Source organism: Marmota marmota, unplaced genomic scaffold (assembly GCF_001458135.2).
Source record: "Marmota marmota marmota unplaced genomic scaffold, marMar, whole genome shotgun sequence".
NCBI classification, from domain to species: domain Eukaryota; kingdom Metazoa; phylum Chordata; class Mammalia; order Rodentia; family Sciuridae; genus Marmota; species Marmota marmota.
This window is the reverse complement of record NW_026000138.1, coordinates 2631926-2643868: the sequence shown is the minus strand read 5'-3', so window position 1 is coordinate 2643868 and position 11943 is coordinate 2631926. Positions and strand designations below refer to the sequence as shown.

Genomic DNA, 11943 nt, shown 5'->3' with positions numbered 1-11943 from the left:
CTGAGGAACGCGACCACCTGACCGTCTCTTCATGGATGAGCTGTGTGTGTGTGTGTTGTGTGTGTGTGTGTGTGTGTGTGTGAGAGAGAGAGGGAGAATTTTTTATTTATTTATTTTTTTAGTTTTTGGCAGATACAACATCTTTTCATTTGTATGTGGTGCTGAGGATCGAACCCGGGCATGCCAGGCGAGCGTGCTAACGCTTGAGCCACATCCCCAGCCCGCAATGTTCTCTTAAGCTGTTGGTGATCACAGTGAATTATTATTTTTTTAAACTATACATATGTTTATATCCTAATGTTTAAGCTTAGTGCTTGTGATGTTTTAAATATATGTTCTTCATCACAGTTTCCTGGCATAAGACTTCTTAAATCCTTGGAATCTCCAAAGTGGTTGTCTTTTTATATGCTGATGAGTTGGCTGGAGGCTGACCATTCCTAAGTAGCTTCAGGATGGGGGCTGGTTAAGAAAAGACCCAGGAAGGCTTACAGGGTGGGGACTTTCAGCCCTACTCCCATAACCTGGAAGGAGAGAGGGATGAGGGGCTGAAGGTTAAGTTGATCACCAAGGGCCAGGGATTTGATCCATCATGCCTATGTAATGAAGTCTCCTGTAAAAAGAACAAAAAGGGGACTGGAGAGGTAGCTCAGTCAGTTGGTGGAGTCTTGCCTAGCATGCACAAGGCCCTGGGTTCAGTCCCCAGCACCACCAAAACAATCAAAAAGGGGCTAAGGATGGGGGAGAGTGGCCTAGGAGCTTCCTGCCAGGCACAAGACCCTTGGTTCGAACTCCAGCTATGGAAAACAAAACCCCCAAAAGGTCAGCTTTGACCCCAGCACCAGATCTAGATTCAATCCCCAGGGCACAAAATAAAAGAAAAAAGAAGACAAAAGGGCTGAGGGTGTAGGTCAGTGGAAAAATACTTGGCCTAGCATATCTATAGGAGGCCATCAGAGGGGAGGGAAGTATGGCCCCGCCCCCCCCCAAAGCTTTGTGCCCAGGGGCACTTAACCACTGAGCCACATCCCCAGCCCTTTTTGTTGTTTTTTTTTTTTAATATTTATTTTTTGGTTTTTGGCGGACACAACATCTTCGTTTGTATGTGGTGCTGAGGATCGAACCGGGGCGGCACGCATGCCAGGCGAGCGCACTACCGCTTGAGCCACATCCTCAGCCCCTCCAACCCTTTTTGTATTTTATGTAAAGACAGGGTCTCCCTGAGTTGCTTAGAGCTTCACTAAGTTGCTGAGGCTGGCTTTGAATTTTGAATTTGTGATCCTCCTGCCTCAGCCTCTTGAGCTGCTAGGATTACAGGCATGCACCACCACACCTGGCTCACTACCTCTATACTTTAAAAAAGAATTAATTTCCTATTATAAAATCCAGGCAAGTGGTTTAAACAAGAAAGAAGAGTAAAAAATCCATTCCCCACCAATCCCCAGCACTGGGGCTCAAACCCAGGGCCTTGCACATGCTAGGCAAATGCATGAGCTACATCCACTGAGCTATATCCCTAGGCCTTTTGAAACAGGGTCTCACAAATTTGCCAAGGTTGCCTCCATCTTGAGATCTTCATACTTCAGGTCCCTGAGTAGCTGGGATTACAGGCATGCACCACCATGCTTGCCTCAAATTCTTTATTTGATACCTGGAAAAGTCAGGCCAAATAGAGGGTGGGCAGCCTACTGGGCTGCAGCCTTACCACCAGCAGCATCAGTATAGACCTCAGCTGCTGCCCTCTCGCCAGGTGAGAGGAAAGTGCAGTACTCAGAGCCCAGACCTTGATGGAGATTGAGCTACACAGGCAGAGGTGCCAGGGGATGGCCAAGCAAATGAAAGGGACTGGTAGGACCTCACCTTCAAAGAGCTGTTTCCAGGAGAAAAGATAAGTTTCTGAGAAAGGTACCTGGCAGTACAAGGTGATAAGGGGCCCTCTGTACTCTGAACACACCCACATTATAGCCTTTATCTTTGTATGTGAGAGTTATTTATTTACAGGCATTTCAGCAGGAAGACCAGGGACTCCTCAGGGGCACTAATTCATTCAGACACTTACTGAGCTACTATATACCCAGGCATTGATTGGGGACAGTGACATCCAGTAGATGCTTGATAAAATGTACATTGCATTGAATAAGTTCACACTCATCATTCAACAGTCATTTGATACATGCTGCTCAGATTGAATAAGTAATACGTGAATCAATCACTTCTATCAGGCTTGGCACAGTGGGCATTTAATAAATTTGAATTGACTGGGAATAGCAGTACACACCTGTAACCCCAGCTACTCAGGAGACTGAGACAGGAGGATCCCAAGTTTGAGGCCAGTCTAGATCTTGGAATTTAAAACCCTGGAATTTTTTTACAGAGGGATGGGGGTATAGTTGGGTGTCTATCGTGCATAAGGGCCCTGGGTTGGATTTCCAGTACTTAAAAAAAAAAAAAATCCAATTAATGGGCTGGGGTTGTGGCTCAGCATTAGAGTTGTTTTTTTTTTTTTTTAAAGAGAGAGTGGGAGAGAGAGAGAATTTTTTAATATTTATTTTTTAGTTCTCGGCGGACACAACATCTTTGTTTGTATGTGGTGCTGAGGATCGAACCCGGGCCGCACGCATGCCAGGCGAGCACGCTACCGCTTGAGCCACATCCCCAGCCCTAGAGTTCTTGCCTAGCATGTGCGAGGCCCTGGGTTTGATCCTCAGCACCACATAAAAAAATAAATAAACAAAAAATAAAGGTATTGTGTACAACTAAAAAATAAACATTTAGGGCTGGGGATGTGGCTCAAGCAGTAGTGCGCTCGCCTGGCATGCGTGCGGCCCGGGTTCGATCCTCAGCACCACATACAAAAAAAAACAAAAGATGTTATGTCCGCCGAAAAACTAAAAATATAAATGTTAAAAAAATTCTCTCTCTCTCAAAATAAATAAATAGAAAGAAATAAAATAAAATAAATATATGATGAATTGCATGTAGGAATTAATTACAGGAGGCCTGACATGCAAGAAGCTCTCAACTGTTGCATGATCCTGCATTTCTGTCCTACTTCATCCTGATTCTGAGTCCCAGACACTTGAACTCAGAGACCAAATTGGAAGTCTAAGCCAGCCGGCCGGCTGTTCACCCACATGTACATACACACATACTGCCATCCATCCACCTGCTCACTCATCCATCCATCCACCCTCCCTGCCACTTGTCCATCCTTCCATTCATCTACTCACGCACACATAAACCCATACATCTACCCTTCCTTCCATCCACCCACTGAGCACTGATCAAGAGACCAGCGTACCAGTCACTGGGGAGACAGTAATGAACAAGGCAAGGGAGAGTTTTTCTCTCATGTTCACATCCTGATAAACAAAAATGTTAAAGGCATGTAACAAAAAGGACTTATGTTGACACTAAGTAAACTGAGGTGATGAGAGAGAGGAGGCCAGAGGGAGGGTCAGCGAGATGGATTCACCAGGGAAAGGCCTGTCTGAGAGGGTGACTGCTGAGCCAACCTCTAGAAGGGAAGAAGCCAACTGTTTGTTGTTGTTGTTGTTTTGAGGCGGGGTACAAGGGATTGAACTCAGGGGCACTTGACCACCGAACCACATCCTCAGCCCTATTTTGTGTTTTATTTAGAGATAATGTCTCACTGAGTTGCTTAGCACCTCGCTGTTGCTGAGGCTGGCTTTGAACCTGTGATCCTCCTGTCTCAGCCTCCAGAGCCACTGGGATTACAGGTATGTGCTACTGCACCCAGCTCCAGTTTTTAAGTCCAAGATGCAGCAGGTGAGGACCTGCTTCCTGATTCACAGGGGTACCTTCTTGCTAGATGCTTATGTGGTGGAAGGGATGAGGGTTCCTGGGGCCTCTTTAATAAGGATCTAAATCTCCCTCATGAGGTTCCACCCTCATGACCTATTCACCACCCAAGGGCCTTACCTACTAATAATCTGCCTTTCGGAATTAGGCTTCAACATATGAGTTTTAGGGGGACCATAAACATAAACATCCAGTGTATTCTGTAACAATCTGGGGAAAGAACATTACAGGCACAGGGAATCATACACATCAAGGCCTTGAGATAATAATGAACTTGACCTGTGGAAAGAAAAATGAGGGCAATGAGGGCACCTGCGTAAGAGAGGGAGAGAGGAAGGAGACTATGGTTTGGGGACATAGTAAAAGGCTTAGATCAGACAGATCTTCCCAGGTAAGGAGCTTGGGTGGGGCTTCCAAAATATAGCAGGCTAAATGATGGTCTTGTGCTATCCATGTCCTATTCCCTAGAATCTGTGACTACGTGATCTTATATGGAAAAAGGGCTTTGCAGCTGTGAAGGATCTCAAGATGTGGAGATTATCCTGGGCTTAATGTCATCACAAGTGTCCATGCAAGAGGTAGACAGAAAGGGAGGTGGCATGATGGAAACAGAGACCGGAGTGGTGTGCTTTGAAGATACAGGAAGGGGCCACAAGCCAAGGACCACTGGCATCCGCTAGAAGGTGAGAAAGGTAAGGAACTGAGTTTTCCTTTTAGAGCCTCCAGAAGGAGCCAGCCCTGCCATCACCTTAATTTTAGCCCTTGCCAATTCATGTTGGACTTCTGACTTCCAGAAGGCTTAAGGGAATAAACTGGTGTTGTGTTGAGCCATTACATTTGTGATCACTTGTTACAGCAGCAATAGGAAACTAATACAACCAGAGAAGGGACGTGATGATGTGTAGGTTATTGATTTTTCTGGCTGCTGTTACAGAATTGGCTTTAGGAGGATCAAGAGTAACCAGAGTCTGGGGGCAGGTGACAGCAGATATGTGGATGAGCAGCAATGGCAGCCTGGATGAGAAGGAAGAAGCTGGAGGAAGGAGCTCAGATTTTAAGGTGTTAAGTGCCTAAGCTGGCTAGATCTTCTGGTGGTTGGATGTGGTGGGAAAGGGCACAGTGAAGGAACAGGGTGTCTCTGGTAATGAGCACTCCAATTTCCCCTCTTTCCCTGGGGCCTCACACAGCCACCCTGTGCTCGACAGGCTGTTCCCTGGACGCCCAGCGTTTTTATGTGATTATCCTGGAACAGCTCTCCGGGAAATAAATGCCCTCGGTCTAAAAGGCTTTTATGAGCCAGGGCAGGGGATTAAAGGCGGCCAGGCTGTGGAGAAATCCCAGGGTCAGGAGACGGCCGAGCACCGAGACTTTTAATCTAAACCTTAAACGTTTTTATTTTTCACTCCCTGAACTCAGGGTGTCACTTTAAATACATGTTTGGCAACATCAGCTGTTCTATTTTTCTTTTTAATTATACAAAGAGAGATCCTGGGAATGGCTCAGCCCCAGGCTGGGGGAGGCAAGTGAAGTTTGGCAGCCGCAGTTGGAGGCAGAGGCACCAACTAAAAATTGAGTGGATTTAAAATCCTTTTGAGAGGGAGCAAGGAGCCCAAACTTCCAACTACCCAGAACCTGGAGTGGCCTACCCTGAGTCAGGACTTCTAAAAAGAGTCTGATAAACTCACCAGCTTAGAATGGACATAGGACAGATGAATGCATCTCTAGGATAAAAATATCACCCACGCTCGCACTGTGTCTGTACCTTGAATTTATTCCCAGGCCCCTCCTTGCTTGCTTCCTGAGTGGAAAACAGTTCACACCATCGGTCATTCCTCAGCATCCACACTGCCTACCATGTGCCAGGCACTGAGCCAAACCATTAATGTGCATTCTCTCCTTTTATGTACACAACTGATCTGTGTGAGTAGGTGCTATTAGTATGCTTGATTCTAGATGGGAAATCTGAGGCTCGATAGAGTAAATTGAACCTTACTCCCTAGGGCTGGGGCTGGGTTTCTTTGCCCTCAAATGCATCCCTTGCCTTTCCTCTGCTGTCCTCTGGACCACAGGAAGGCCAACCCTTGGAGCGGCCAAATCAGGAGACTTACTGAGCCTACCTGGTGTCTCCAATCCCTCCTGGGTCCAGAAACGCCGCCTCCTGTCTCCATCCTTCTAGCAGTCGGAGTGATGGTAGACCCCCTGCTCTTGCTAATTTGTAGGGGCTTCCCCTCTGGTTTGCCCCCCTCCACGGGCCTTCCACAGCCTGTGGGGCAGCTCTGTATTAATTCCTCTCTTCTGGTACCTCTTTTTCCTAGTTGGAGTCTCAAGAATATATGGCCTTTGGTAAAATCAGATCAGCCAATTCATTGGGTTTGGAATGAGGCAGTCCTCCTTCTCTGAGCACAGTATATCCCGCAAGAGGGAAAAGAGTAGCTACCACTTATTGAGCGCTGTACTGAATGCCAGACAAATGTTCTTTCGTGGAATACTCAATCCCTGTTGCCAGTTGACAGATGGGGCTTTGAGAGGTTGGGTTGCTTGCACAGTTATAAACTGTGGCACAATTATAAACTGTCAAATCAGGGGTTCAAATCCAGGTGAGCCTTGATCCAAAGTCTGCGGTTTTCTAATCTCTCTTGATATTCTGAACACACTGGCAGCCCCCGCCCACAAACACGCTAAGATTCCACTTCCTTGGCTGGCTAAGGCCCCACCCAGCTCACTTACTTACAGAAATCTCTAAATGCTGCTATAACAGCCCTTCATGTCACAACCTAGGGGCTTTGAACTACAGAAATTTATTGTCCCCTAGTTCTGGAGACCAGAAGTCTGAAATCAGCTGATATCTATAGCCATACCAGTGAAGTTGCACGATCTTGCCCAAAATCAGTGTATCAGCAGGACCTCATGCTCTGAGGGGTTAAGGAGAAGATCTACCTGTTCAGGCTTTTCTCCCAGCTTCTGGTAGCCTCCAGTGTTCCTTGTCTTATAGACAGCTCTCTTATCCAATGTCTGTCTCCTCACATCGCCTTCCTCTGGGTGTGTCTGCCTATTGTTTTGTTGTTGTTGTTTCTTTGTTTTCTGTACTGGTGTTAGAACTCAGGGGCACTTTACCACTAAGTTACATCCTCAGCCCTTTTTATTTTTTATTTTGGGACAGGGTCTTGTTAAATTGCTGAGGCTGGTCTTGAACTTGGAATCCTCCTGCCTCAGCCTCCTGAGTTGCTGGGATTACAGGCCTGCACCACTGTGCCCAGCTTCTAGGAAGACATTTAATCCTGCTGATGTCCCACCCCTTTAAAGGATACCTGATATTCCTCAATATCACCAAAATATTCACTGATAAAATTTATTCCAATATTTTACTACAAAACATATATAAAGGATTTAACACTGCTAATTTTGAAAAAGAACAAAATTGAAAGACTTACCTCTACTTCAAGATTTATTTAATTAAATTTTTTTTTTTTTAAATTTTGCCAGGCACAGTGGTGCACACCTATAATCTCAGTGGCTTGGAAGGCTGAGGCAGGAGGATCACAGGTTCAAAGCTCTAAGCAACTTTGTGAGACTCTGTCTCTAAATAAAAAATAAAAATAGGGCTTGAGATGTGGCTCAGTTGTGAAGCACCTCTAGGTCCAATCCCTGTACAAAAAAAAAAAAAATCAGTTTGATTGGGAAGACGAGACAGAGGATCACAAGTTTGAGGCCAGCCTGGTCAACTTAGTGAGATCTTGTCTTAAAAGATTGGGGATGGGCCAGGGTTGTGGATCAGTGGTAGAGCACTTGCCTAGCATGCATGAGATACTGGGTTTGATCCCAGGAACCACATAAAAATAAACAAATAAAATAAAGGTATTGTGTCCATCTACAACTACAAAAATATTTATTAAAAAAAAGAAAAAAGAAAAAAGATTGGGGATGCAGCTCAGTAGTAGAGCACCCACCTAGCATGCATCAGGCCCTGGTTCAATCCCTAGTACTTCTCCCCACACACCAAAAAAAAAGGTATAGGTACAAACCCATGAACCCAGACATTTTTCTGATAGGGGCTGGGGTATGGGTCTGGACTGAGCCCTACCAGTTGAAGAACTGGGGAGCAGGAGGCAAAGCATACGTTCCCCACAGAATGGTCTCTAAACTCCCAGTCCAGAGAATCCTTTTGAGATCAACACAGACACAAAACCTAATTATGAATTTTGCACTAGTCCCTTGATAGTCTCTAAATTTTATTTTTAAATATCTTTTTTTGTAGTTGTAAATGGATACAATACTTTTATTTTATTTATTTATCTTTATGTGGTGCTGAGGATCAAACCCAGGGCCTCATATATGCTAGGCAAGTGCTCTACCACTGAGCCACAACCTCAGCCCTTTTTTTCTTTATTTTTTTTTTTGGTACCAGGAATTGAACTCCAGAGCACTTACCACTGAGACACATCCCCAGCTCTATTTTGCATTTTATTTAGAGACAGGGTCTCACTGAGTTGCTTATTGCCTTGCTTTTGCTGAGGCTGGCTTTGAACTTGTGATCCTCCTATCTCAGCCTCCTTAGCTGCTGGGATCACAGGCATGTGCCACCGTGCCAGGCTCTAAATTTTTTTCTAGCCTTTTAACCCCAATTCATTGACTATGAAAATCTGGCTCATTCAGAACTGCCTTCCAATGTGAAGCTGGCACCGGGGTAGGGTGGCAGAAGGATTTCACACATTCTATGTGACACATATAGGGACTTGCTGACAGGGAGGCTGATATCAGCTCCACAGGACAAGTCTTGAACCATTAGAAACAAATGATACACACATGATGGCTTTCAGAATGAGTGAGCTTCCCATCACCTCAGGTATACAAGTACTATTCTGCAAGAGTAGAAGATCAAGAAATGGTGGCTCTTTTATTATTACTAATTGGGGGGGAGGGGTTCTAGCTTTAGAGCAGTGAGAAGAGTCAAGCTATCATAATGGCTCCAAGAAAGCATGCCTTTTGAACAAAATGTAAGTGGACATTTCTTTGAGAACTTGTTGGGCAAGAGGAGCCAGAGAGGGGCTGGGGATGTGGCTCAAGTGGTAGCGCGCTCGCCTGGCATGCGTGCGGCCCGGGTTCGATCCTCAGTACCACATACAAACAAAGATGTTGTGTCGGCCGAAAACTGAAAAATAAATATTAAAAAATTAAAAAAAAAAAAAGAGGACCCAGAGGGTTTCTCCAGAGCTGGATATCAGATTGACCTCTGCTGAATATCTGAGTGAAGGCTTGGGCGTCCAACTTTGGGGTCCACGAGTAGATATCTGTAATATCTCATCTTTGCTTAGAGAATCAGGGCTCAGAGAGGTTGGGTAATTTGTCCAAGGTCACATTGCAACTGAGCAGCCAATGGGACACACAACCTTCAGCACCATAAAAGACTCAAAATACTTGAACCCTAAATACCATCTAGCTCAGTGGTTCTCAGACTTTGACTGAAAAAGTTGCTAAAGTTAAACTGCTTGGATGGGTTTTCATTACTTGCATTTTAACAAACATACCTTTGGAAACTCTGATGTTGGGGACAGGGATGATCAAGGTTGCTGTGAAGTTCCGGATTCTGGAAACCCATCAACTGGGTTAAAAGACCTATCCTACTACTTCTTCTGGGCCTCATTTTTCTCATCTGTAAAATGGTGACATTAACACCATGGGATTATTGTGAAGAATTCCCAAGTTTAATGTAACATATTTAGTAAAATAATAAACTAAATAATTTGGTATTAGATAACATAATCTTACATATTTAATATGCTACAGTGCTTAGAATAGTGCCTGTCATTAGGAAGCACTAGTTTAGTGATAACTACTTTTTTACCCCACGTGAAGGAGAACTTGCTACCTCCCAAGGCAGCTCATGACACCTTTGATCAGCCCTGGACTGTGGCCATTGGTCAGCATGGGCCAGATAGCCACAGTCCTTTCAGTTGGATTTCTATAACCTTGTGCATAGTTGGTTGAAAATATTTTATTTGGCTTTTTCAGATGTAAGCCCCCAAAGGACAAGAGCACACCTCCAAGCTATAAGGGGGAGCCATGCGTGATGAAGGCATTGCAGGAATTGGAAGTCTAGATTTTGTGTCCTTTGGCAAGGTGCTCTCCCCCTCTCTCTGTCTGAGGTCTCAGTTTCTCCATTCGTTAAATATGGGTTTGGTGCATCTGGCTCTAACAAGGTCAAGTTATTACAAACTGGCCCTTGAGCACTCTGAGACAGGAGGCAGACCCTCCCAGACCCTCCCCATGGGGTTGAACCTAGGTCCTCACACATGCTCTATCCCGAAGCTATATCCTGGCCCTTTTTATTATTTCTGATTTGTGCAAATGATGAGATTCAAAACTAGAAACTTAGAAGAGGGGGAAGGGAATGATGTAGGAACTTGAAAAGGAAACCATCCTCACTCCCTTTCTGAATCACCACCCCCAGGTCCTTTTGTTCCTCCTCAGTCAGCAAATCTCTGCTCTTGGCTTTCAGTCTCTTCCCCCTCCAGACCTCAGACCCCATCCACCTCTGGATATTGTGTATCCCCAGATGGGGTTTCTCTGTAATAAGGGACATTCATTATTTTATTCATTGAACTGCTTTCTTTTGGGAAGCATGAACTCCACTCTCAGGAAGGTCTTCTGCCAGTGGGGAACAGGGACAAACAGGGCAACAAATAAGCAAGCTAGGTGACTTCAGATACTGTGGTGATCAGAGGTATGAAGGGAAAACATCAGAGTGAACAACCAATGGGCTGCTTGGTTAGGGAAAGTCTCTACAGGTGATATCTGAACTGAGACAAAGGGAAGGAGTAACAAGTACAAAGACTCCCAGAGAAACAAGCCCAGAGGGGTGAGACTTCAAATCCCAAGTTTCCAATCTTCATAAAAACACGGAGGGCCGCGTCTGGAGCAATCCCAGAAACTTGGGAAGACGGTGGCCTTCAGTCTTATCCCATAATGCGGTTGGGTTGAGGGCCGCCCTCTAGTGGTAACAATAGTAAATTGTCACATTTGCAGACCTGGAATGCCACATGCCGGTGACTTTATGGGCTAATTCTGTCAGGCTAATTCAGTCTTGTTTCTCTCACATTTATTCACTCAACAAATATTTCCTGAGTGCTGAGTATGTGCCAAGGGGTCTTCTCAAATGCTAGGGCTAGAAGCTGTGAAGTCAATAGGTTTCTGCCCTGGAACTGATATCCTAGTTGGCAATTCTTAAGCCCAGTACTCTGCCTCTGCTCACCTCTTCCCCACTCCCCACCAAGGAAAATTGGCTTTCTAACGCTCCAACAGCCAGAGAGCTCAACTTTAGAGTGTTTCTTTTGCAGTTCCCTTCCCCCTGGAGTGCTAGGCCCTGGCTCTGCATTGCTGGCTCAGGTATCAGCTCAAATGTGACCTAGTCAAAAAGGTGTGTACTTACTGTCTGGCCCCCAAATATAAAATTCCACGAAGGTTAGCATTTTCTTGGAATCCCTCAGCTTCACACTTTTCTTAATGTGTACTCAGAAGACACCTATTGAATGGGTTTGAGAGTTCACTGTTAGGAAACTTATTAATGGGGTACTGCCAGGCCCAATGCGTGTCAGATGCTTGAAAGTGTAAGCCAAAATAAATTAAAAGCTCCTAACATTCTAAAATTTAAACGGCATCCCTGGTACTACCCCTCCTTACCCTATTTTATATTTTCCCACACATTTACAACCTTCTAAAGTATTGAAATGTACTTATCAGTGTTTGTGTGTCTCTGCCGCTAGAATGTGAGCTCCAAGAGAGCAAGGGATTTTTGTCTCTTGTTCACCAGCCTACCTGTCCTTAGCGCCAGGAACAGTGTTGGCACCCAGTAGGCATTCAATAAACACCGAAACAACTTCAGACCTCAGCTTGCTGTTTTTCCAACAGACTTTGCGCCACCTTGTTCCAAGGGGAAAACGTGCCTCAGAAGGCGCTCAAAGGTGACCTTAGACGGCTCGACCCAGGAGTCTGAGCTCTGGGAGCAGGGCCATAGCACAGCTGCGAAGGGGCACGCCAAGAGCAGGAGCGCAGCAAAGCCTGCGGACTTGTGGCGCTTCCAGGAAGAGGCGCGGACACGAGCAGCTGCGCGCCCGCGGCTGTGGGCGG

General features: G+C 45.5%; 1 long non-coding RNA gene across 1 annotated transcript; it reads right to left on the bottom strand.

Moving 5' to 3' along the window:
- Positions 1-7415: 7415 nt before the first annotated feature.
- On the bottom strand, positions 7416-11901 carry LOC125611233. Its single transcript, XR_007341371.1, has 3 exons — positions 11632-11901; positions 9345-9469; positions 7416-7464 (listed from the first exon to the last, which is right to left on the bottom strand). It is a non-coding gene; the product is annotated as an uncharacterized LOC125611233 (long non-coding RNA).
- Between the last annotated feature and the right edge of the window lie 42 nt (positions 11902-11943).